General features: G+C 38.2%; 1 protein-coding gene and 1 long non-coding RNA gene across 15 annotated transcripts in view; both read right to left on the reverse strand.

Moving 5' to 3' along the window:
* The window catches only part of GRIP1 (glutamate receptor interacting protein 1), an 852850-nt gene that overhangs the window by 518258 nt on the left and 306721 nt on the right, over positions 1 to 27871 (reverse strand). The gene's annotated exons all lie outside the window — the stretch shown is intronic.
* LOC134759513 (uncharacterized) overlaps positions 1 to 27871 on the reverse strand; it is a 28204-nt gene continuing 333 nt past the window's right edge. Inside the window, exon 2 of the long non-coding RNA XR_010135790.1 lies at positions 1 to 27757. This is a non-coding gene — a long non-coding RNA (uncharacterized LOC134759513). The remainder of the gene's footprint in view (positions 27758 to 27871) is intronic.

The raw sequence follows: 27871 nt of genomic DNA on the forward strand, positions 1-27871 counted from the left end.
TCTGCCAAAAGTAATGACACTCAATTTTTTTTTCTCTTTTTCTTCTTTAAAATACTCTTCACGTCCTCTATCTACACCATGATTTTTGAGTACATGTCCTATCCATCCAAACAGTCTATAAACTCCAAATATCAGAAACTATTTTATAAATCATTATACTTACTAACTTGACACTCCATAAATATTCTTGAATTGAGCTCTACACTAGGTCCACAAAGATCAGTCATCAATAATATGATCTGACCACATAAAATAATTTTTAAAGGTCTGTTTAGGGCTGGGTGTGGTGGCTCACACCTGTAATCCCAACACTTCAGGAGGCTGAGGCGGTAGGATTGCTTGAGCCTGTAAGTTCGAGACCAGCCTGGGCAACACAGTGAGACCTCATTTCTATTAAAAATAAAAAAAAAAAATAGCTGGGTATGGTGATGCGGGTCTGTGGTCCCAGCCACTTGAGAGGCTGAGGCAGAAGGATCACTTGAGTTTAGTAGCTCAAGGTTGCAGTGAGCTATGATCACTCTAGCCTGGGTGACAGAAAGAGACCCTGTCTCTAAAAAATAAAATATAAGACCTGCTTATAGCATTTTAGAAAATGCCGACCTTTATCAAACTCCCTGTTACTCTGCAAATCAAATCCAGAAAATTATTGCTGCCTCAAAGGCTTTTGTAGTTCAAATCTCTTATCTCTGGCATATTTCTTGAAATACGTAGTCCACTGGCTGGAACTGTTGACCATCTTAGTGCTATACAGATCGCTCTTCTAATGAAATGTGTTAGGATGCAGTTCGAACTGCAGAACTGAAAAATTTAAATGTTCCCTTAAAAAGTCAGTGACCAAGAAGCAGCATTGTTTGTATATGTCCCAGACCTATAGTTAATTTTTAAATTAGAAGTAACTATCTGCTGTGTTAAATGAGTAAGAGAATGATTAAACATCTGGATAAGGGAACTATAAGATGAAAGCCCAGCATCAAGTTGAAAATCTGACTTTCAGTATTTTCGCTCAAGGAAGCATGGCAAGACTATTGCTCTAAAATCCAATATGAAAAAGTTGATGTTGATTCTACCTCTATTTTTACCAGCAGAAACAGAGTTGGCTGTATATTCTTAAGTATTTGTATCTTTGGACTAAATCAAGATTTACTATGATGAAATTCCTGATGTAAAAAAGAACAGTTCCTAATCACAGAATCTTATTCTTTTTCTCAAGATTATAACTTTTTTCTTTAGACAATGAGGTAAACGCTTTCCTTAAGAGTAAGAAGACAATAAGATAGACTATCTAAATAGAGCTAGAAGATCTTTGTGGTAGTTTTTTTTGCATGGATAGAAATATGTTCTTTTCTAGCTGCAAAGGGACCTCCAAAATTTTGACATGTACTGTTTTAAAAGGTCAACAACACATTCTGTTCATTACTCCATCCATCCATCCATCCATCCATCCATCCATCCATCCACCCTCCCACCCATTCATTCATCTATCCACCCACATTCTCATTATCTCCCCCCTCAGCTTTTTCTATCTCTATCTTCTTGTAATCTTCAGAGTGAAACAAATAATCTTTTCCCCGCACGATTTAATGTTTTAAAGCAAAACATACAAATGCAAATACAAATCTGTATGCTTTTCTTCCTATATTTTTAGATTATCTCTCTTCTGTAATTTTCCTATTTCTGCTCATTTTCCAAACTCACTTTTTTCCTTTTCCTAAATTTAATCTTTTCCTTCTATATGTAACTCTCCATTTCTTTCAGTCAACATACAGAAGAAAATTGAGATTAACCTCATAACTTTCACCCAGGGGTCTGTGTAAAGCAAGAAGACAAACAACCAAAGCCTTACTTTTCCTGGTCTTTCTGGACCACCCAAACCACGGCTGCGACTTTTATTGATGTCCCCAATTTGATGGCTTTGAAACACAGATTTAAAAACCTATCATCATATGAAGAAAAGCCTATAACAAATTAGAGAACCACCTACTCTTAAATGATTTGCTTTTTAAGGGCAGGCTGGGCACGGTGGCTCATGCCTATAATCCCAGCACTTCAGGATGGGAGAATTGCTTGAGGCCAGGTGTTCATGACCAGCCTGGGTGGCACAGTGACACCCTATCTTAAAAAAAATAAAAAATAAAAAATTAGCCAAGTGTAGTGGTGCATGCCTGTAGTCCCACTTACTTGGGAGGCTAAGGCAAGAGAATCACTTGAGCCCAGAAGTTCAAGACTGCGGTGAGCTATGATCGCACCACTGCACTCCAGCGTGGGTGACAGGGTCAATTGTCAGGTCAACTGTAGAACATGGTGACTATAGTCAATAATATATTCTACTCTTATAGTCAGAAAGAATGAATAAGACCTACTAATTGATAGCACAACAGGGTGACTACAGTCAATAATAACCTAAATGAACATTTTCAAGTAACTTGGAGTGTAATTGGGTTGTTGGTAACTCAAAGGATAAATGCTTGAAGGTATGGATATGCCATTTTCCATGATGTGATTATTATGCATTGCATGCCTGTATCAAAACATCTCATGTACCACACAAATATATACATACCTACTATGTAGCCACAAAAATTTAAAAATATATATACTGTACTCTTGAAAAATGAGTAAAAGAGAAAGATGTAAAGTGTTCTCACCACAAAAACAATAATGTGACGTAATGCACATATTAGCTAGATTTAGTCATCCCACAATGTATATATACTTCAAAATATCATGTCGTACACGGTAAGTATACACAATTTTATCTGTCAATTTTTTAAAAGAAAGAATAGGGCAGTTATTTCATATTGTATATTTTATTTATTTTTTATATCGAGACAGACTCTCACTCTGTCACCCAGGCTGGAGTGCAGTGGCACAATCTCGGCTCCCTGCAACCTCCACCTCCCAGGTTCAAGTGATTCTCCTGCTTCAGCTTCTCGAGTAGCTGAGATTGCAGGCGCAAGCTACCACACCTGGCTAATTTTTGTATTTTTAGTAGAGATGGTGTTTCACCATGTTGGCCAGGCTGGTCTCGAACTCCTGACCTCAGGTGATCTGCCCGCCTCAGCTTCCCAAAGTGTTGGGATTACAGGTGTGAGCCATAGTGCCCAATCTCATATTTTATTAAAAGCCCATGACCAAAATTTAATGTTCCTGGACAGAAACTGGTGACTCTTGACTGAAATGACCTAATACCAGAAAAGCGTGAAACTTTAAAAATTAGCATCATTTTCACTTTAAATTTAAAAATCTATAATTTAAGCATCTAGGAGTTGTCATTAGGCAGGGTTAGGACAGGCAAAGTGTAGGCGAGGGTCCTACGAAAGATTTCAAATATACTTGTTATGTTTGTTTCTTAACTGGTTGGTAGATACACAGTGCTATTTTATTCTTTATACCTTACATGTGATATAATTATCTTGTCAACATCTAATATATAATAAAAACAAAATTATTAAATCCCATTCTTTGAAAATAATTATGATTGATAATGTTATCTGTTTGGAAAATGGCATTTAAAAAACACCCATTTTTCTAAGGTGCTTTTAATTAAAAATAAATGCACCAGAAAACTACATGTCAGTTGAAAGAACTTTATTACTGATAAAGATACTTCACAACTTTCTGTAGGGTTATGAGCGAGTCATGTACGACAGGTACTCAGTGAATGTCCTTGCAGCCAAATACAGACTGTTGAGCAGGGAACAAAAATCTTCTATAGAAAGACGTGCAGAAGAGTATTTGTTTGGTATTAAACAACACTAAATTTTCAGTTCTATATGAAGGGAAAAATATGACACTTTATTCTGATGTAAATATGGGAATAGCAATTGGGAAGCAACGATGGTAAAAGATGGAATAACAATAGGTATCACATACTTAATCTCACTTATGGGCTATAGAAGGAAAGCTGCTTAAAAATTCAGCATGTGGTTCACTCAAATTTAAGCAAAAGAAGCTGGTAAAATACAGAACCACTAGTTAAAATTTTACATTAAACATACCTTATCAGAAGACCAAGGGGGAAATGTATGCTGTTGACCAGATAAAACAGAGAGTGACAGGGGAAATTTGTACTGGCAAACAGTGAAGCAACAGAAGCCACCACTGAGATAGAGGAGAAGAAAGACAGTCCCCTTAGAAATATTATCTAAGTCAGGAAGATAAACAGGTAGCGGAAAGACTCAATGAGGCATCTTTTTGGCAGGCATTTTATGCATCATCTCAACGAATCCTCTCAAAACTACAAAATGTAGATGTTATTATCCTGTCTGGACAGATGAGGAAATTGTAGCCCCATGAACTTAAGAATGTTACTCACAGAGACACAAAATGACAGCAGGGATTCATATCCAGAGATTTTTTACTCCAAAGCTTCTAATTTTTCTACCATGCCACTCCAAGAATAGAAAAATCTACAAAATATAGTTGGGGTGGAGGGAAGAGAAGGCAATCATCTGCCCCTCAAAATGGTAAAACTAAAGAATACAAAGATTAAAATTTGTATTTGAGTCCTTACTGTGGCCATTATTAAGGAAACCTGAAAGCTAAAATAAGCAGAGAAGGCAAATTAATGTGAAGAATCCATGATGTTCTGGGTCTAATTCACATATTGGACATCAATAAATCCCCAGGAGTGGTTGGAATACACTTGAGAGTCTCAAAGAACTTTAGGATAAAATAGTGAAATATGAGGACAAAATGTACAAGTTGTCATTTACAAAGTTATGTTTCGCAAGGAGTCTGGAGGATGTTTAGAATAATTCTAATACAGAATATGGCTGCAGAGGTCTAGGTCAGTAACCTGAACTTTCATGCATGGCTGGCAAGTAGACTCTACAAGTACAGTGCTCTAGACACACCATAGAAACTCTGCATCTCTCGTACATCTTTCTACAGTGGATTGCAGTTATGTATGTACATATCTTATCCCCCTAACTAGGTTTTAAGATGCTTAGCAAGGGCTATTTCTATTCATCTAGTATTCCCTGACAGCCTGGCATACTGACCTGTACTTAATAGGTACTCAATATTTCTTGAATTGAATCAACTCCTGACCACATAAGTAAGCACCACTGCTGGGTAGAAAGGCAACTGTGGCTTCTGTTGGGGGAAATACTGCTTCACGCATCTACTAGAATTCAAGAGGCTAAAATCAGTTTATGGCCAAGAGGAACTTGTGACATACCTTTCCAAGTGAATTGCATGGTGATTGGTGAAATGTTTTGTCAAGGGAAGAAAATCAGTTCAAAACTATAAACAAGAATCAAAGATAAAAGTATAATTCTTCTAAATGAAAAGGAGTTAACAGGTCTCTGTTGCAGCTGACCTTAATTAACATGTTTAACATGTAAATAATCTGGCTGAGGAAGCCATAAAGTATTCCAGACTGTGGGTAAGTGTCAAGGTGATGAGCATAAATGGCAAAGAAAATGGCAAAAAGTTGAGTGAAATGAAAAGTGACAGATATGTGTCATTGAAGACGAGTACAAACCAATGATTAAAATACAAAAGCACCATATAGGATGATGGACTGTGTGCCATAAGCAGCAATTTGGGGCAGTGATGAAGGCACTTAAGCTCAGGTATCTTGTAAAGATACAAGACAAAAATTCCAAGTATCATGAGGCAGCATTTGGAAAAACAAAATGTATAATTTTCCCTTTGCACTAAATCCAGGTTCTTTAACTGTGGCTGATGACAACACACAGAGTAAGACAAGATGCAGAGAGACACATCTAAAGGCAGGGTTCTCAAGCTCCATGGTCTGGCATTATGGGCCAGATAATTCTTGGATGTTTGGGGCTGTCTGGTGTGTTGCAGAACATTCAGCATCATCCCTGACCTCTACCCATTAGATGCCAGTAACACCTTCCCCATTGTGACAACCAAAAATATCTCCAGACATTGTCAAATGTCCTCTGGGTGACAAAATCTCCTGGTTTGAGAACCATCGTTTTAAAATGATCAGCAGACTCTGCAGCTGGAGAAGGAATCATAAGCATATGACAGAAATAAACATACCATGAGACAGTTGGTGCAAATATGCATATACTTGCCAAATTCCAGGTCTATGGGTATAGCTGAAGGGAGGCATTTTTAAGAGAAAAATGATAAAGTTATTACTAAACAGAATGAATATTTGTGAACTTAATTTTATCCCAAGATGTAAATCAGGGTTGAAAAAAAAAGGTTTAAGAAATGTTTGGTAATGTTATGTGTTGACATACTCCCCAGTTTTGTAATGTAATCTCTTAGAGAGCAATGCTGTTTCTCCACAGAACATCCCTTGGTGCAAAGAGAGAGAATATCAATATAGTTTGATGTAGTATAAAAGCTTAAACTGTTAGACTGAAGTCAGTTGTATTCTTTAGTTCTAGTTTTGAAGTGTTATTTCTATTCATTCTGAATGCACCTAATCTAAATACAGAAATTATTTCTTGTGTGAACTTCACCAAATTTGAGCATGGACATGAAGATGAAAAGGAGGTAGAGACTGGGTTCATGCTTCTGATAGGATTATTGGTAACAAGTACTATCATACTGGAAAGACTGGTACATGAACAACAGGATGTAAACTGTTCGTCAATGCTAGGATTTACAGTCATGGCCTTTGTATGTTACTACTTCACTAAAGGGCCACTCCATTTCAAAGGCTACATGCCAATTTGGTCTCCCTGCCACGTTGCTTTATGGCCTTATCTCACTGTGCTGAACTACTGCATTGCACTGGAAACTAACATTATAGCTCTCGCAGTAGTTGAGAATGTGAGATTTGCACTCAAAGCCTAATTTTTACCATTTATAGCCTGTGTGACCTTGACCATAGTATATGACCCTTCTGAGACTTATTTTTTTCATGAGTAAATGAAAGTGTTAATAATGAATCTCTCAGCACTGATGTGAGGATTAAACAAAGTTAGAGGTTGGAACCCTGCTATTAGAATTGGTGTAGGTTGGGAAGAGGGGTCTTCTGGCTTTTGCTTAGGAATTAGGGTCTGGAGTGCAGACTGTTGAAGGATTAGGCAATGCTGCTATTTTCTTGCCTGTTTCTACCTTTTCAAACATAATCACCTGATGAAAATACGTGATAATTGTTTTAGAACACTATTTTTTCCCAGTTATATATTTCTAGCATTCACTCAGACATAGAACAGCACAAATACCAAGAAACCTACTAAAATCTCTATCAATGCATAAGAAAGAAGATTTAGTATCAGACTACCTAGATCCATATTCCAGTACTGCAACTTATTAGTTTTACGGGCAGTTTGTGCCTCAGTTTCCTCATCTGTAAAACAGGATAATATTACCTACCTTATAGGGATGTGTAAGATTATAAAATAATACCTATGAAGTGCTTAATGAAATACCTGGCATATAACAAAAACTCAATAAATGTTGGTATCATCATCTTCTTCATCTTCATCATTCTCAGTTCAAGATCATACTAGGCCAAGAGACAGGAACTGATGGGCAGTGGATGCCTACTCCATGCTCAGCCTAAAGGGTAAAGACTGCAGAGTTAAGCTGATTTATTTCATCTCTTCTGATAATATTTTCCCCAATCTCCATATTATGCCAGGTAGGGATTTTGTTGAGAGAGACTTGAAACTAAAATAAGATTGAGTAAGGTTGTGCTGGGGCAAGTGGTTTTTCTTGACCTATATAAACTGGTACAGAGTTTAACATCTCAGCCTGGAGGCAGACCCGAGTACTCTATCAGCTGACTCTAGTTTTGCTTTTGGGCACCATCTTCATTGTTGTGGCCAGCCAGACTTCTGTTTGTCTTCTTTTAATATATCCCAGCTCATATATAACTCTCAAGTTTTCAAGGTACCCAGCACCTTTTCACACCCTTGCTATATTTGGGAAATTTGCAGCCTTCTTGATCTGGCTTCATAACAGCAGAATCTAGAAAACTCAAGTTCCAAGATTCCCTTCCAGCTAGGATACAGGCACCTGCACGAGGTTTTGCCAGTTAGTCAGTTGCTCCTGAATCTTTGGTTTGGAAGCAAGAAATCTAAGAAGACAAGCTTTAGGGGGAGTCCTAAATATTTTGCTGGCATTGGTGGCAGCAGAGGCATCCAACAATCAGGGACAGTCAGTACAGGGATTTCCTTTATGTTCATCAGGCAACAGCACAGGTTGCAGTTTTCCTCATCAGACCAGTTGTAATGCATGGTTCTAGGATTGTTCCTATAAGTTTACACTCAACTGTTCCTATATATTTAAATTCCAATCCTCCCTGACAATTCTGTGAGCTACAGAATTTATTTATTTATCCTATAATAAAATCTCTTCCTGGCTGATAAGGCAAGGTTTGTGTTTCTTCCAGCTAAAAATCTGGATATATTCCAGGAAGCCAGGGATTTGTATCTACTACAAAAGGGGGTACCAGGCACCAACCAGTAACAGTAAAATATATATAAAACATCTGGTGCTTCAAAGTGGCAGTTGCTATAATGGTGCCTACTCTAAATGTGCAAATTTATTCTCTAAATTTTTCAATAAATACTGCTTTTACAGAAAAGGAAAGGCTTTGTTGAGGCCTTTGGAGCTGACAATAATGCTCTGTCATTATAATGTCAAGTTTACCTTATCAATTTGTCCAGTTTACTATGCTGTGAAATAAACTATCCCAAAACTTAATAACAATGATATTATTACGCTCACAGACACAGTGGGTCAGGAAATTGGACAGGACACAGAGGACACGTGTTCTTCCTGTTCCAAAATCTGAGACTTCATCAGGGAAGAATTGAAGAGTGACTTATGGCTGAGTTGGAATTATCTGGCAATCCTTTTCACTAAATCATGTCTGTTGCCTGGGCTGATAAGACTCAAAGACTTGGCCTACTCAATAGAGTACCTACAGGTGGCCTCTCCTTCTGTCTTGGCTTCCTTACAATATGGTGGCCTCAAGGCAATCAGATTTGTTACTTGGTAGCTCAAGCCCTAGGGCAAGTATCCCAATAAAGAAGGGGGAAGACACACTACCATTTATGACCCACCTAGGAAGCCATGCAGCGATAATTCCAGCACACTTCTATTTGTCAAGGCAGTCACAAGAGGAGGGGACTCAAAAGGAAAGGAATTAGACTTTACCTCCTGATGGGGAAGTGGCAAAGTCACACTGTCGAAGAGCATGTGAGGTGAGAGATACTGTTCCATTCATCTTTGGAAAATAAAGTCTGCCATAGTGATGCTGGTAAAATTGATTTAGAATTCAAATGTTCATCCTAAAGATGTCTAGGAGTTGCAGAAGTTCGAACAGCCGGCGTACTTTAAGTCTTGATACTATCATAATACTCTACATCTCCTACAGATCTCGAAAGGGTATGCAGACATTCTCAATTTGCATTCTATTTTTCACCCATCAGTATATAATTTGACTATGGAATACTCATCTAGAAAAACCTGGTGACTATTTATATTCTGAATACTAAAATCTTTTAGTTATAGTCAAAGTTATTATATTGTTTGCATTTTCTTCCAGCTTACCACAAGTCCCTGGTGCTATGACTCCTCTGCAAAACAGAGATCTCTTGAAAAATCTTGCCTTCGCTTTCAAAGCACTGTCATAAACATAAAATCCTTTTGATAAAAGGATTTTTATCATGTTCATGTATTTCCTATAGTTTTACAGATGAAAGATGGTGTTGATAATGGCATAATTTTGATCTTTCCCACTGAGCAGATCGTTGCAGCTGAGTTTTCCCTTGTAAAATTCAATTACGTTTCTCTACATCTTATCATCACTGCCAAAAGATATACTGAAATCTTTCCTAACTCCCTTCTGGCAAAAACAAGTTCTGCTACAAAGGGTCTCTTAAGATTCTTGAAGGACATCTGTCTTCATCACCATGTGATCTGGTGGAGATACGTGCTGTTTTAAGATACAGGTTCATCAGTTATTCTTTTGGCAAATTTAAGTGCTATTACTGTGTGATTGCAAAAGTAAGACCTGAGAGCTATTAGTCAAAGTACCAATCCTTTCCAGAAGAAAATATATCCAGCATCTTTTAAAATGGAATGTGTATTTGTTTCTCAGGCCAGGGCTTTGGACTTATCCATCAATTCTGCCCCGGTACATTTACATAATTGTTGCACAACAAGTGTCTGTTGACGACAATCTTATGATTATGCATCGCTTCCATTAATATATAGTTCATGTACCACAGTGCTGATTCTTTTATATCTGGCAGGTTTTAGATTTTTTTTTAACTTCTGAAGACTTATGTTTCATGATATGTTGTATTAGTCCATTCTTGCATTGCTATAAAGAAATAACTGAGACAGTAATTTATAAAGAAAAGAGGTTTAACTGGCTTATGGTTATGCAGGATGTACAGAAAGCATAGCAGCTTCTGCTTCTGGGGAGGCCTCAGGAAACTTACAATCATGGAAGAAGGCGAAGGGGGAGCTAGCACTTCACATGGCCGGAGCAGAAGGAAGAGAGAGAGAGGCAACAGGTGCTACACACTTTTAAACAACCAGATCTTGTGATAATTCACTCACTCACTATCACGAGATTAGCACTGAGATGGTGCTAAACCATTCATGAGAATTTTTCCCCCACGATCCAATCACCTCCCACCAGGCCCCACCTCCAACACTAGGGATTACTGTTCCCCAGTAGGAAAAACTGTTCCATGTTCTGCATGATGTATCAAATGTTCCACCATTCATTCAGGTGTTATACTCTTTCTAAAATTATCTGAGCTTACACATTAGCAGCTTTTGTACATTCTAAGATATATTACATTTCATGTATACATACTCTGTATGTGTGCTATAAAAGTCAAACCCATCAGAATTGGTAGTAAGACGCATAAAGATAGGAACCATGTCTTATATTTTCTTCACCTAGCATAGTGCCTCATACAATGTAGGCATTTAATAAGCATTTGTAAAATGATGCAATTATTAAATAAAGAGTGATAATATATCATTGTTAGGTCACCTTGTCTTGTTCATTCATTATCTCATGAACTTTAACAGTCTTATCCTAAAAATAAAGTTGGTAATAAACACATTGTTACAAAATGGGACCTCAGTTTCTTTAGGAAATAATTGGTTCACATCCTGCACTGCCATCATCAGAAAGAAGTCCCTTTCACCATCAAAATACCTAAATTTGAGCTAGGTTTCCAGTAATGATTCTTGATTGTATTGAACAATTGGATGTCTGCACTGATGTTCCCTGTTAAGTGAACAGGAAATGACCTGGATGAGGTTATATAGCTGCAAAATCCCATCTTCATGCAAGTTCCTTTGTGGTTGCTAGGTCTCCATCATTCCACAGGCTGCTTCACAAACATTCACCATAAAAATAAAGCCTGGTATCACTGCCACTCAGCCAGTAATTAAATTCCATGCATATCCAGAATTTTGCTTATATGTACATTTTAATAATGAAGTTGTCTTCAAGGCTGTTGAAAGGTGGTAGAAGACTTCATTGCTTAACCAAAATCTGCCGATTATCCCTTAACTTTGCAGTTTTACTAAGATCAATCATCCAACATATTGTGGTGCTTTAACTGGTTACAAATTAAACAGAAATAGTAATAAGAAAAGAAAACCAGTTTTCCTAGACTACCCTAATCCTGCCAAGCATAAAAATGCACTTAACTCAGAAAACTGCTGAGAGATTAATATAGAATTTGTGTGCTACTAAAGAAATCATTAAAGCAGCTAAATTCTGGGAATACAGCCTCTGCAAAAGTAAGGGAAATATCTTATTCAAAAATAGTGGTACAATTAAATTTAGTTATTTATCCTCTACCAATGTAAAAAGGATTTTATTGGTATAACTTCATTTAAAGCCACATATGCAAATCTTCAGAGTGAAGAAAAGATTTCAACTGTTAGGCAATTTAAATTTTACTATTAGACAACAGGAAAAGTATGAGCACTTAAAACAAAAAAATCTGCAAGAGCGATAATGAGGATCAAACTGGAATGAAAACTACAAAATTTGGCGGCTTGAAGAAAAAAAATTTATAGTTAAGTTAGAAATAAAATTTAAAATAAAGAACTTGAATTTTATCTCAAGTATAACTCTTTACTGTCATTCATGGTTGTCATGATTATTGTTATAATCATCTTCATAGCTCTCCTTTAACAAATGCTTATTCTATTCCAAGCACTTCATACTCATTTTCTAATTTAATCATCAAGACAACCCTATGAGTTAGGTACTACTACTCTTAGTGGAAAAACTGAGGCTAAGAAAGGTTAACTAGCACATATTACTGGCCTAAACCTAGTAAATGATAGGTTAAAACCCCAGGCAGTCTTATTCCACATTTCCTCATAATTATCATCCGTCTAGATTTTTTTGACAATAGATCTGATGAATATAGCAGCTACAGACATAGCAAAGCTGTCATGCAGCTCATGAGCTGCATGAATCTTAACTAGTTGAGTGACTGGTTTCAGGTAACAAACTTTTCTGGTTCTCAAATTCCTTAAGGAGGTGGTAGGACTAGGATAGAGATGCACAACTGGGGCAGCAACCACCAGGGAGCAATGTGTCCATTTATGGGGAGGCAGGATCACAATGATTGTGGACCACTATTGTGGGCATTTAGTACGCAAAGTTCAGTCACAGAGGTGGAAATGAGTGGGACAATTCCGTCAAAGGAAAAACTTTTTCATGTTCTGCATGAACATTTACCAGATGTTCCACCATTCATTCACGTATTAGATAAACTCTTTCTAAAATTATCTGAGCCTACATATTAACAGCTTTTGTACATGTAAACCCCAAGTATTTTTTTGTTTTGTGCTATTTTAATATATATTGATTTTCCAGGAATGCAGCCTTAATATGCATATCTGTGTAACTGTGTGTGTATGAGTGAGCTTGCTTCATTTGGAACTTTATCAATGATGGGTTACCATCTGGGAAAATCATAGCATTAATATAAGGTCAATTACAGTATCTGAGCTGCCAATACAACACACCTGTAACTGACAGCATTTGAGGCTGCCCCATTCATGATAATTCTATACACATGTGCACACATCTAACTATTTCATTAGGTCTTCCAAAGAAGTCATGCTTTAAGCATTTATATATTGATACTGACATATGTATATTTTTATATATCTTTTGTATTTCAGTCAGGGTGTTAAACTATTGATTTTTGAAAATCCATGTATGTTGATATTGTTGGTAAAATGCATTTTAAGTCACTAAAAGGCAGTGTTATTAAATTTTTGTCAGAAAAGAGTGTAATTGTTCTCATACAATAAAGAAATTCTGGAATAGGTAATATCTAACATCTCATACAATTTTAAGATTCTATTTCACCTTATTAAACACAGCCATAATCAGTGATCTTTCTCCACAAAAGTGATTGCAGCCAAAAATCAAAAGTTAATTACAGATTACCTCTTACTTAGCATTATTGCTCACAGAACACACACTTATATTTCTGGAAATTCTCTAATTTGCACATTTTTTATAATGGGAAATGTCTTTCCAAGTCTGTGAGGTAGAAAATAGCATTCCACATATACCCCACATATTCATTCTTTCCTCTTAACCCACACATAAAACATATCTGGCAGAAAGTCAGATTAGAAAATGGAATGGGACTATGCTTATAAATTCATTGTAAGTTAAAAATAAAATTAAAAAATGAGTGAAAGTAGTCACAACAGAAACAATGGATGGAAAATGAAAGAAGTGATGTGGAATTAAAATAATTTGATCATTCTGTACTGTAGGCCAACATTACAGAAATGGAGAATTATAACAAGGTATGGTAATTTTAACTCAAGAAAGACATAAGGTTTCCTCTGCTTTGCCATGTAGAGGAGTCAGTCAACAATGATTAAGCAAGGGTTCAGAACTCTTTACAAAGGGATATGAATGGCTGTTCTGAAGTCCCTTCTCACATTCAAATTCAACCGATTAAACAAAGACAGACTGAGCACCCACTGAATAGATGGGCTGAGGACTGGGCTGGGTGCTACGGAGTGGGATGGAAGTCAGATTTCTACACTCCATGTTCCTGCAGGACATACACACACAAATAAACCTGAAATAAGAATGACTATGAAACCTGAAATAAGAATGACTATGAAACAAATTATAAGAGAGATAGTAAGTGCTAAAGGAACCTGGAAGAGGGAAGAAGACTTATTTCAACTAGGGGAACCGAGAAGGCTTTTTGGAAGAGGTAGGATTTGAGCTAAGCTTGAAGAAAAAGAAGAGCTTTTATAAGCAGAAATGAGTGTGAGAGGGGAGGTACTCCAGGAAGAAGAAATAACTGGAACCAAAGCCTGGGAGAGGAGAAAATGGAGGGCAGATTGGAGTGATGATGTTAGGGTGGAGAAGGGAGACTGCAGAGGCAGGGGACAGGTAGGGGAGAAAATAAAGGTCAATGTGAAAGCCACACTGAGGAGGTGGGACATATTCTACATATTCAACATTCATTAAACCAATGCTACAAAGCACCTACTATTTATCAGACTCCGTTTTAGGCAGCAGGGAAATAGCAGAAAACAATGCAGATAAAAATCCCTGACCTCATGGAGCTTACATTGTTAGCTGGTAAACTACAGAATAAGATAAACAAGGAAGAATATATAATATGTTATAGAGGAAGAAGTATCGCGGAGAAAAATGAAGAAGGGAAGAGGAATAGAGGTGATGCAATTTTAGAATGTCCAGAGAAGGCCTTACTGAGAAGGTAACGTTGGAACAACAGCTTGTAGGAGGTGAGAATCTATGTAACAGGGATTCAGGAACAGATGGTGAACGACTTACAGAAACAGAGACAATATGGACACTGATTTAAGGGGGGCATTGAGGGATTGGTAGCTAGGGGCAGGGAGATGAAGCAGCATAACGCATTGCATACTACATAATGTTTATGATTCCCAGCTACACAGAAATGTATACAATATGTATATGAATGATAAATACAATGAAAGGAGGGAAGGAAAGTGAAAAAGGTAATATAGGAAAGTGTCCTCAGGTGGCTTTTGCTATCTTGTTATTTTTGTTCTTAAACTGGGGCTACACTCATAGGTGTTTGCTGTGTTAATCTCTATTTTTATTTGCAAGTCTGAAGTAGCTTGCAAAAAGGAAAAATAAAAAAAGTGGAGGCAACAGTTCAAATACTTTATATATAATTATAATTTACTACATACTAGGTGCTTAGTGCTACACAGGAACTCCCTCAATGAATCCACACAACAACCCTGTGGAAGGGGGTATTATTTCTATCATTCATTTATAGGTTAAATAAATAAATAAGGCACAGAGACTATGTAATTTGGACAAGGCCACATAGTGAGCAAACCAAGCCACACAGGCTACAAACCAAGGCAGCAAGACTCCAAAGACCATATGTGAAGCCACTCTCCAAACTGCACTCAGAATCGCCTCTCCAAAAATAAACAAAAGCTTCAGCTGGAGGAAGCTGAACAGCAAAGGAGGGAAGACAAAGATAGTAACAGAGTTAAGAGGCACTGTCAAGGCAGAATGAATTGAATGGCAACTAGTTATAAGATTCATTCATTCACTCCTCATTTTTTCATGGCTCAACTTGCAGTGCATATTTTTTAAATTTCTTAAACCGTATGTGCCAGTCACTGCTGTAGGTACAACAGTATAAGAGTAGATAAGGCAGAGCTTATAGGCAATTGAAATACAGTATAACTAGCACTATAATAAAGGTACGCAAGGAGGGTATGGGAGCCTATGGCCAGCATGTCTAAGGTCCAGATGCCAGAGTCAACTGCAGTGTAAGAAAGAGTGAACCCAATTAAGCAGAGGTTGAAGTGTCTAAACACAGTAGGCAGTGTTCACGCTAAGGCCTACTGGGAGAAATGCAAGTGATTAATATTGTGCAGGGGTGAGAAAGAAATGAGGGTAGCTGATGATGAGGCACAGAGAGTAGGTAATTTGTACAAGACCAGATAGCTTGAGGTTCAGCAGAGGTCAGCCCATGACAGCCAGATGTAGAATGACCAGCCATGCAAAGAAGGGAAGGAGCAAAGGACTGATGTGTTTAAGAGAACTGAGTGCACAAAGGAAGGAGCAGATGGAGCCCAAGAACCTCACTAGGATTGTGGGTGGTAAGATCTGCTAAAAAAAAAAAGGGAGTTGGGGGGATGGGTGAAAATTTTAGGATAATGTCAGATATAGCCATGTTAATTAAAGTGACAGGAAATTAACAATGGATTCAAAAGAAATACACCATGCTAAATGCAGGATGTAGTAGAGGTAAAACGCCTTGATGTTGAGTTCATCGGTCAACACTCACATTGGTCAATATCATGATTGGGAGATCCCTGTCCATCCTCAACATGTGGGTATGGGAGCAGAGAGATTGCAGGCATAACCAGAGGATGAAGACAGAGTGATGGACTCTTTATTTATTCTAAAATTATTTATAAGGATTCAATGGCTAGTACTAAGAAACACAGACTACATTGTTTCCAACTTATAATTGGATTTTATAATATAATTGGAATAGAGCAAAGGCACAGGAGGAAAACACCAGCCATGGAAAATAAATAGTGGGAACATGACATGATATGTATAAGCAATTAATATTAACCAAAGATTAGTCAAATGAATCCTCAAAGACTGCTGAACTGATTAACCGACCTGTACATTTATATAGGCAGACCCTTAAAAATCAAACATACTTTTGTTAATGTTTCCTAAGGTTCATTTAATCTGTGTTCCCTAGAAACACAATTTCCAAGTAAGTGGTGAGGTGAATGAGGAAAATATCTCTAGTTCTCACCAGTCAGCAGCTCAATACTTGAAGTCAGGTCTTCAGGTAGAATTTCTGTTACTCTTCTGTTTTTTTTTTCCCCCTTTCTTTCAAATACCAGGTGTCTCAGGTAAGTAATAAAAGGAGGACTAAAGGGAGTTTTCACTTTTTTCCTTTCATTTATTAATTTCTGCACATATTGCTCCAAATGGTAATGAATGGTAAACAGAGTTCCTTTAACGAAAAAGGCCCAGTGGACAGAAACGCTACAGAAAAAGAGAGAAAAAAGAGAAAAAGGTTTTGTGTATGGTATTGGAGCGTGGCAGTGTAGAGCTTCCTTTTTTTCTGGATGCTAATACCAGAGGTCGGTTTTAAGCCTCAGTCTTTAAAGACGCGATGTGAGGTTCACAAGGGAAGTAAAGGGTAAAAGGCTTAAAGCATAGCTGGAGAAGCTGATGCTGCTAATTGGCTCTAATGATCTGAATGCAAATTAATAAATCTCTGTGCTAAAAATTACATGCATATATAATTATGACTTTTATAACTTAAGAGCTCTACTTAACCCATTATTCACATTCTTTCTTTCCTGAGACCTGGTAGGAATGGGTAACTTTTTTTTTTTATTACCTCTCCAGCTTCATCCATCACATGCACCATTGAGCTTTTACAGCCTTTGAAGGTCTTATTAAAACAATCCAAGGATTGCAGAAATGAAACCCACAGACATTATTACAAAGGAGGGGGAAAGGGTCAAGCTCAAGGCTGTGGAAGGCTGAGCAGCTTGAAAATTCCCAGCAAAGTTATCTAAGTTATCTACCCAAGACCCTTGGACTAGGCAAGAAGAAAAACCTGAAATCACAATATGTGGCTGTGGGCTGTCGGGAATAAAAAGACACATAAAAAGAAAAAGAACTCAGCTGTAACAAAATGGCCAGACTGCATTTTCTTCCACAAGGAATGGAGTAGTTGTCAAAATAACTGAGATAATTAATATGAAAGGGTTTAACAGAATGCCTGGCACAAACCAAGTACCTGAAAATTTTCTTTCATTCAGACAGGTGGCATCTAATTCCTATTTCTAGTTCCTATTATTTCACTTTTTCCTATTCCCTGTTCTGTATGTTCCTCTCTACTGTGTACTTGCTTCTTTCTCTTCCCTCCCACCTCCATCTTTCTCTTCTTAGGGCTTCTATCACATGAATAGGCAACCACTTAGTTCCTCTGTCATTAAACATTCAACAGAGACTAAACCCTTGAGCCCTATTGCCCGTGCCCCATGTAAACACACAGTGTGCCATCACACACACACAAAAAAAGACCACTCTTCCATCAACACGATGTTACAGGATCTGAGCCAATGCAATGCTAGGGATAATTTTAAAAGGGGACTTTGCCTAGAAAGCTGGTAGACAGAACAGTGTACACAGACAGAAGACTCCAAGATCACCAGAGAAAAACTGGATGCAAACTAATATCTGTTTTGTACTTGAGATCTGACAAGTGTGGAATAGGAGAAAAAAGAGGTAAGAGGAGCCAGCCGAGCTGAACCGAAGCCAATTTTAGCCAATTAAATAGCTGTGATCTTGAGTAATTGCTTAAAACTTCTCTGTGCCTCAGTTCCCTTATCTGTAAAATGAGACTATTGTGAGAATTAAATGAATCAGTACATCAGAAGCTGTGTTAGGAACATATTAAGGGATACGCAGTCATACAAATAAAGTATTATCTGCGAGTACTACCACCACTGACATCATCATCGTTTTATTTCAAGTCCAAACCAAATATTATAAGTATTAATATTAATCACAATAATAGCATTCTGCTTATTTCACATTTTGCTTTTCAGTTCCAAAAGCGCCTTCCCCATGGTCTCCTTTTAGCTTCACAATAGCCCTGTGGGCCAGAAGGATTATTATCTCCTCTTCACAGACAAGGCAGCCAAGGCTGCTTTAAATACTTGGTCTACTCTGCCGTTCTTTGCAAGGTTCATAACCAAAGAGACACTTTTAGTGGGTTCTGGCTCCAGAATTGGGGAAGAAAAACCACACAAGCAAAGTAAGAAACGAAACTGGGAGGAAAGGTCTTTCCCTCCCACCCCTCACATTACATCCATCACCAAGTTATGAGTCTACTGCCCACTCTGCTTTGTTCATTTCTATTCTCTCCACTCCATCCTCACAGCAACAGCCCTCATCATAGGACAACTGCAACTACCAGTTAATGTCTCTCTGGTCTCTTCCCACATGAAAACCCATAACGCCACTCTCCTTTGGGGCTCCCTCATCTTCCCCTTTCACACTTCTCCAGTTGTGATCCCTTTGCAACTGTGCACCCCTTTCCCTTTAGTACTGCCCATTCCCTAATTTTTGGCCTTAGTCTTCACACTAGATTATAAATTATTTGAGGGCATGGGTCATGTTTTTTCATCTTCATTTTCAAAGTACCCATCAAAATACCCAACTCATGGTGCTCAATAAATCTACATTGAACAAACAAATGAAAACTCCATAATATAAACAGAGAGGGACTGGGGTACAGCCCTGACGGTGTTTACATTGTATTACATCAGTAGACACATTCATGGAAGGCTGCCGCTTTTGAGTAAAAATTGAATCTGATTAGAGACTAAGGACTTTCCAAACCTGGGGAAAGGACCTAAAAAGGACCCCCAGGTTCCTCCTTTAGTGTCTCAATGATCAAAAGCTCTCCATTGAGAGGGTTTATAGTTAGGGTGAACATACGTCCTGGTTTGCATAGTAAAGCCCTGATTTATAACTGTCATCCCGATGTAAATAGCAACAGTGTCCCATTTCACAAAGACATCCCCGTTTGGACACCATACTACATAGTGGAGAAGAGGGCAGATCAGGTTTCAGTTCTGTTGCTTTCCAGCTGTGGGACCTTGGTCAAGTTGTTCAACTTCTATAAATTTGTTTTTACATCTGCAAAATGGGCATCTACTTCACAGCATTATAAAGATCAAATGAGATAATGCATGCAAAGTCATTAGCATAATGCCTGGCACATTGTTCAAAAATATTAGCTACTATTCCTATCACTGAATTAGAGAGGGTGATCATGCCAGTGCACATGCAAGTGTGAGCAGAAAAATTACACTTACTAAATGTTAGCTCTCCAAGGCATTCCGGCAACAAATTGATCAGGTTTTTACTCAAGCCATATGTGAGTGCCTTTTGTTTAACATTACAATAGCAGTTTTGAGAGCACAGAAATGGGGAAATGCAGAGCACAAGGCTGCATGCTTAACCTATGTATTTTGTTAATAATTTCAGTGAGACCACTTAGTGCTTTTGCTAGCAACAGGGAACTGAGATCCGCACTTCCCGCTGCTGTGTTAGAACTCTTGCCAGCCATAAGGGAATAGAGAGCTATTTGAGTAATTGTCTCTCTCCAGCCTCTAATAATTACGTAAAGCGTATCATTGAGGACCTGTAATTGGTACAGAAGGCTATGGCTAGAAAACGAGACTATTACTCTCTAGAATCTTCTTAGGATAAATGATACATTTATCTTAAAGGAAAGAGAATTGTAATACGCACGAACAGGATGTCAAGGAAAGAAACTTCCTTGAATGGGGGATGCAGCTTAAGATATTACTATTCAGCAGAACTGACACCAATTGGAAATGAACGATAATGAAATGTAGAAGTTACAAGGAATGAAAGCTTTAACAGAAAAAAATGTAAATGGATTATAAAAAGAGAAGTTGCAAGTTTCACATAAAGTTTAGTCTTGGATACAAGACGTACCCAATGATTAGCCACAAACAATTTCTTGGGCAGAAAGGCAAAGCAGAAAGAAACAATATATAAAACAGAAAAGAACAAAAAAAATATGACTTATACAGGTGTAGAATAATATTTTGAAATGTCATCTAAAATATATATAATTCCTGGCAATTTTGTCTCAAAATTCTCCACTCTTTGAAGCTGAGGCAACCATTTCTTAAAGGAGAGGACAGGGCCAGGAAAGAAAAAAGAAGCTTTTGCCCACCTTGGACTTCAAAGTAGAACTGTTTCTATAAGGACCATGAAAACCTTGATTTTCCCTTGTAAGAGCTGGGCACTTAGAGGTTTTCTGCTGAACTCCAAAGATATTATTTAAATAGCAAAATGAGCCTGAAGAATTGACTATCCATTTCTCCAATTAGCCTGGTGGATCTTGCTGAGATCAAAACCCCAGAAGGGGAGGCAGAAACTTTCCAGAGAGACTCAGCACCCATAAGCTGAGGAGACTCATGATTCCTGTTCAACCGAAACTCTCAATGATGCCTCACACCCATGAAAGAAGGCTGCCACAGAGAAGAAATGCCAGCGGGCGAGTCTCAACAGAGAGGACAAGCTGCCCCCAGTGCGCTTCACACCAGTTCCCCTTGGCACCTGCAGAGCAGGGAGGGGAGCTGGAACGTCCCATGGCCCCTTCAGAGAGGCTTAGAAAGGAGCTGAGGGCTGCCAGCCAATGTGCTATTCTCTCAGGATGGTCTGAGACAAAAAAAAAATCTGTAGCAAAGGCTGTGAGTAGAACAAAGCCAGGAGTAGATGGAGGGCGTACCTGACTCTCAGAGAAAAAACAGCACCAGGAAAAAGCCAACGTGATGGTGAAGTCAGCAGAGACAGGCCTACGCTAAGATCAGATCATAGATCACGGACACTTAAGTAGCAGACGCGGTGAGGGCAGGGGCTCGTGTCTGAAGACCAGGTGGGATGAAATAGCTCAGCAACATCAAGAAGAACCAGATACAGCTGGTGAGCCTGCCAATGTCTCTCCTCCAAAGCCTCAAGGCTGCATAATCACCAAGCCGCCTTGCCACCCAGGAGGAAGAAGAACTCTAAAAGCCTCTATCTTTCTGTGAAAGAAGAGTGAGTCAGCCTGGAACTGACCTTGTTACCTTGAATGGGCAAATTACAAGGAAATGGGGAAATGGAGATTCAAGAGCTACATGGAATTCAGTTATACAAAAATTAAGCTATCATATGTGACTCTAAGTTAAAAATCCTCCAATACATTATACAGTATATCCAAGCTATGAAAAATTTATGGGCGCAGTGGTTCATGCCTGTAATCCCAGCACTTTGGGAAACCAAGTTGGGTGGATCACTTGAGGTCAGGAGTTCGAGACCAGCCTGGCCAACATGGTGAAACCCCATCTCTACTAAAAATACAAAAAAATTAGCCAGGCATGGTGGGGCATGCCTGTAGTCCCAGCTAGTTGGGAGGCTGAGGCAGGAGGATCATTTGAACCCGGGAGTCGGAGGTTGCAGTGAGCAGAGATCATGTCACTGTACTTCAGCCTGGGCGACAGAGTGAGACCATGTCAAAAAACAAAACAAACCAACAAAAAAAGATTATCCCCAAATCCTGTATAATCGAGGCTTTTAAGGTAAAAATGCTCATGAGAAACAGAATAAAATGACTAATTTTAAAAGTGAAAAACTGTGCATTATAATTGATAAATTAACAATGATCTCGTATCTTGGAATGTTCCTAGATTTCAATTTCTGCTTATCCCTGAAGCCCAGTTACAACCTGCCCCATCTCTTCTCTCTCTGCAGTTAAAATTTTCTTTTCGAAAGCAAATCTAACTGAGCGGTTTCCCTGTTGAAAATGCTCTTATATTCCCAAATGTAAAATCTCCTAACGACCCATAAGAGGAGACTCCTGAGCTGGGCTCCCATCTCCAGCACCCATTCATCCATCCTCTACCAACTCTGGACACGTGGAACCACTTTTAGTTGGTGACAGTACTAAGCAAAAATAAGATAATAACAGTAACAATAAGAGCAAGATAAAATTAATTTTAAAGATTAATATCTATATATCATTATACCACAAAAAGCACTCTCTAACAAATACCTTATTTGACCATGACAACAATACCGTGAAGAAGTGATGGCAGATACTGATATTACTGTTGTTAATTACTGTTATTACTATTGCTACCCGTATTTTATAGCATATAAATGAAGTCTCAACAGGCATGGGGATTTTTGCAAGATCACACACCTAAGTGAGAGCTACACTAGAGGTCTATGTCTCCATGTGCCCTTTTTACTCTATCTCACCATCTCCCAGTATCACTCTTTAGATAAATGAATTTCAAATCTGGAAAGTTGGGGAATCAAGAAAGTAAAGCAATTAAAACTGTGGTGCATGAACCACTTGATCTTATGCTTTGTTTTTCTGGCTTTACTATTTGTGTCAGTGTAGCAGATAAAGTTGTTTGAAGACTTCGCCTTCTGGCTTTGCCTTAGGAGTAAAACATATTTTAATGAAAGTTAGCTTTTCAAAATATAGCAGTACTAGGAAATAAGAAAGACTGCTGAAGCATAGAAATGTTTGAAAAAGAAGGATTAATGTTCAAATCATAATGCCTAATTATAATATTTACAAAATATTTATAAATGCAAATTTTCTCCCTGTGCCTCAACATCCTCAGGGGTAAAATGGGATTAATAATGTACCCACTTTACAGGTTGTTATGAGGATTGAATGAGTGTCTGCCTTAAGGCACCTAAAATACTGCCTGGCATATAAGCAGCCTATTAATGTTAGTTAGTACTGTTATCATTTCTAGTGACATAATCATAAACTATAGATATCTCCATCTAGGTCTTTTGTGTTTTCTTTTCTAGAGGTCAAGAATATTTACAACAGATATTTATTTGACCTTTTAAGTAATTTGAACATTCTATACATGCTTTGACAGTGTTTAGAGTATGTCTCATGTATTTCTATTCTAAAATACAAAATCTCTTAAGAAACTAACCTCTAAGAAATGATTATAAGCTTATACTTTTCTTTAAAAACTTTGAAGTTCAATAGGCAAAAAGAAACAGAGAGGTGGCTCCCATATTAAAAGTGCTTTTCCTTAGCCAGAGAAGATATTTATTCCTAGATGCACCCTCCACCAAAAGAGAAAAAAATGCTACTGTAGTTAAATATAAATTAAATTTAGATAACAATAGGCCCAGATCAGCAGCTGTCTGTCCTTGGTGTGCATCAAAATCATCTAGGTTTCAAAAAGCTTTTAACAAACACAGAAATCAAGTTCTACCCCCAGTGATTCTGATTCAACTGGTCAGGGGCACAAACCTAAGAAATGACTTTTTTTTTTTTTTTGAGACAGGGTCTTTCTCTGTTGCCCAGGCTGGAGTGCAGTAGTGCAATCACCGCTTACTGCAACCTCGATCTGGGGCTCAAGTGATCCTCCCACCTCAGCCTCCTGAGTAGCTGGAAACACAGGCGCACACCATCACACCCAGCTAATATTTTTTCATTTTTTTTGTAGAGATGGGGTCTCAATATGCTGCCCCAGCTGGTCTCAAACTCTTAGACTCAAGCAATCATCTTACCTCAGCCTCCCAAAGTGCTAGGATTACAGGCATGAGCCACAGGGCCTAGCCAAGAACTGACTTTTATTAAGATAGAGTCTCTCTCTGTTGCCCAGGCTGGAGTACAGTGGCACGATCTCAGCTCACTGTAACCTACGCCTCCTGGGTTCAAGCAATTCTTGTGCTTCAGGCTCCCGAGTAGCTGGGACTACAGGCACGTGCCACCACGCACAGCTAATTTTCATATTATTTTTAGTAGAGACGGTGTTTGCCATGTTGGCCAGGCTGGTCTCAAACTCCTGACCTCAGATGATCTGCCTGCCTCGGCCTCCAAAAGTGCTGGAATTACAGGCATGAGTCACCTTGCCCTGCCAGAACTGACATTTTCAAAGCCTGTTTAGGTTACAGGAATGTGTAGTCAGGGTTAGGAACCACAGATCTAGAGAATTTCAAATTCCTATTTTTGCTAATAGGAGCTAAAATATTGTGACTTTATGTTTTTCTACTGAACATAGTTGCTATCATCAAATGTGAAAAGCCACATTTAAATAAATCAAATATCATTGAATAAATAAATAAAAATAAATAAATTCAAATCTGAGTAAGAGTGCCCTAAAAATATTTGAAGACTACATTTAAATAAACATTTTGGCCTTTTATAATCATAATGGGACATTAATAAAGAAGCAATGCTAGAAGACAGAGTTGAACTACAAAAAACTGAAGCTCTAAGAAGTTACATGATTTGTCCATAGAAATAAAGTCAGTGCCAGAGTCCAGTCTCAAATTTATTTTTCCTATCTGCCACCTTTCTCTATTGTAAGTCTAGTTGTTTGTCTGTGCACGGATGTGGTACACACATTCCTTTTTAAAAATAATTTCAGGCCAGGTGCGGCAGCTCACGCCTGTAATCCCAACACCTTGGGAGGCCGAGGCAGGTGGCTCACCTGAGGTCAGGAGTTTGAGACCAGCCTGGCCAACATAGTGAAACCCCATCTGTACTAAAAATACAAAAAATTAGCCAGGTGTGGTGGTGGGGGCCTATAATACCAGCTACTCGGGAGGCTAAGGCAGGAGAATCACTTGAACCTGGGAGGCAGAGGTTGCCATGAGCCAAGATCACGCCATTGCACTCCAGCCTGGGCAACAAGAGTGAAACTCTGTCTCAAAAACAACAAAATAATAATAATTTCAAAGACTTTTGGAGAACTATAATCCAACATTGCACATTATTAAGGTTATATATGTTGAATATTTTAAGATTTGTTTATAAAAGTCAAAGTAAATATGCCAAATAATCAGTGGCGTAAGGTAAAATTCATTCCTTGATCAGGATAAACAGCTAATTGACTTCCAAATTTTGATCAAAGTTAATATCAATTTTCTTAAGCTCATAGTTTATTCTATCTGCATAATTTTAAGGCTTAAATGTGTAACACAAATGTCATCATGTGTTACACTGTACTAACCTGCTATATTTCCCATCATTGAATTTGAATTTGGAGCTACATTTCTAATAGTAATAATAACTGCCACTTATTGAGTGCCTAATATATGCCATGCATTGTACTATTTTACATATATGGCCTTTAGATTAAATTTCATAGAGAGGTAAACGGAGGCTCAGCTACTGTTTCTTTTTTTTTTTTTAATCTCACAGGGTCTCACTTTGTCAACCAGGATGGAATGCGGTGGTGTAATCACGGCTCAATGTAGCCTTGACCTCCCAGGCTCTCAAACTGTCCTCCCAGCAGCCACCCAATAGCTGGGACTACAGGTATGTGCCACCATGCCTGGCTAATATTTACATTTTTAGTAGAGACAGGGTCTCACTATGTTACTCAGTCTGGTCTTGAACTCCTGGGCTCAAGCAATGTTCCCACCTCAGCCTCCCAAAATGTTGCGATTACACTTGTGAGCCACCACACCCGGCCAGCTCAGAGAATTTAAAATGCTCATGAACATTGCCATTTGGTGGCGAAGTAAATTTTCGATCCAGGTCAATTTTGCTCCAAAGGCAATGCTTGATCCACAAACATATTTTACCTTATGATGATTAGAAATCTAAGCTTAATCTTATTGAATGCAAACCCAACTCAAATTAAAACTTTTAGGTAAAACCGATTTTAACTATAATTTAGGTTAAAAAAATTGCCTGTGAAAACACTGATGCTGTTAACATGAACAGAGGTGAACACAAGTCAAAACTGGATAATGCTGAGTAATGCTGTTAAAGAACTTACTTGTTAGTCTGGGTGTCGGAGAAAGATGACACAACATTCGGAAGTACTACACCTGCAACTAAATACTATTCTCTGCTCAGTATCAAATAGTTAGCATCAGGGAATATAAAATTAGGGGAAAGAAGAATAGATAAAATTTTAATAAATGTAAATAATTATAACTGGAGTACAAATGAGTTTATAATACATATTGATGGGTTAACCATCTTTAGATCTGAAAAAGAAATTATCTGCCTAAAGAAAAATTTTAGCAAGAGGGCAGAGAATGTGACAGGGTAACAGGTGTGCTGTGTCTAGAAAGAACTTCATCCGTGCCAGAACTGAAACACAGGCTGTGGATCTTTTATCTTGCAGGATCACCAGTGGATGCTCAATGACTTTATAAGGTCTTCCTCCGAGACTTAACATCACAGAGAACATACGGATTTGAAAAGGAAATGGGGAAAGTAGTAAAGTGTTGCTATATTTTAATGTTATTCTAAAATTACATAGTTCATTTAAACAGCAATTTTATAATTGTTATAAAGTAACTAGAAGTCATGTATACTTCAATAAGGAATTTGTTTTAATGAAGTAAAAGTGAAAAGATCTCAAAGCAAGGTAAAGCTTTTATATTTTTTTCCACCATGAAGATTTAGTCCATATTTAGAAAAGCACTAGCAAAAGTCCCAACCATTTTGGAGATAATATCAAGAATGATTAAAATTCATACAAGGCCTTGCATAGCCTTACTATGAAATATTAAGTAGGTTGCAGTTGGGACTCAATGGTCCAGAACCTCTCAAGGGCTCAAGTTTTGCGTATCAAGAACCTAGCAGAGCAGCTACCCCTGGGAAAATGTTCATATCTGAGTGGCCACAAAGCACATACTTTCAGAAGGATGGGACAGTGGATGGCCTGGCTGCAGTCAGGAAGTAACAAGAAAGGATTTCTCTCCCTTCTGAAGGTTGCACCAGAAGGATGTGGGCTGATGTGGTGATTTTAGAATGATGACCAAAGAATCAAAAGTAGAAGAGGAGTAGCTGCATCCTCCTCATCACAGGGGCTAAACACTGGGAGGACTGAGCCTCTGTTTGGTGTTTCCCTCCACAGAGCACTGAGGTAGCCATGCTCCTTAAAGACAACAAGGATAAAAACCATAAAATTAAATCAGTAGGAAGAAAAATGCTTTGACATGGAGATTTCCTTCCTTCTCTCACATGGGAAAGTACCTTGAGAAAGAGCTGAGAGATGAGGAGACGCCGTTAGAAAATACGACTGAGGCAAATTCTTCCCCTATAAGGAGGAAAAGGAATTCAAAGCCTCTTAAGAGAATTCCACCATGTTTCCTGGGACAGAAGAGTGAGAAGAGCAGACTATGACATACCTCCAGTGGGACATAGTGAGAAATTCCAGTTCAAACCAGACAGCAATCTTCTTCCTAATGGATGGGCAGAGGAAATACAGCTTAGATAGTAAAAATCAAGGGCCTGTGATGGCTCAGGGCAATCCTGGCAATAAGGAAAAAGAAACTCATGGCATCTCAGGGGAAGTA

The sequence above is a fragment of the Pongo abelii genome, chromosome 10, assembly GCF_028885655.2.
Source record: "Pongo abelii isolate AG06213 chromosome 10, NHGRI_mPonAbe1-v2.0_pri, whole genome shotgun sequence".
NCBI classification, from domain to species: domain Eukaryota; kingdom Metazoa; phylum Chordata; class Mammalia; order Primates; family Hominidae; genus Pongo; species Pongo abelii.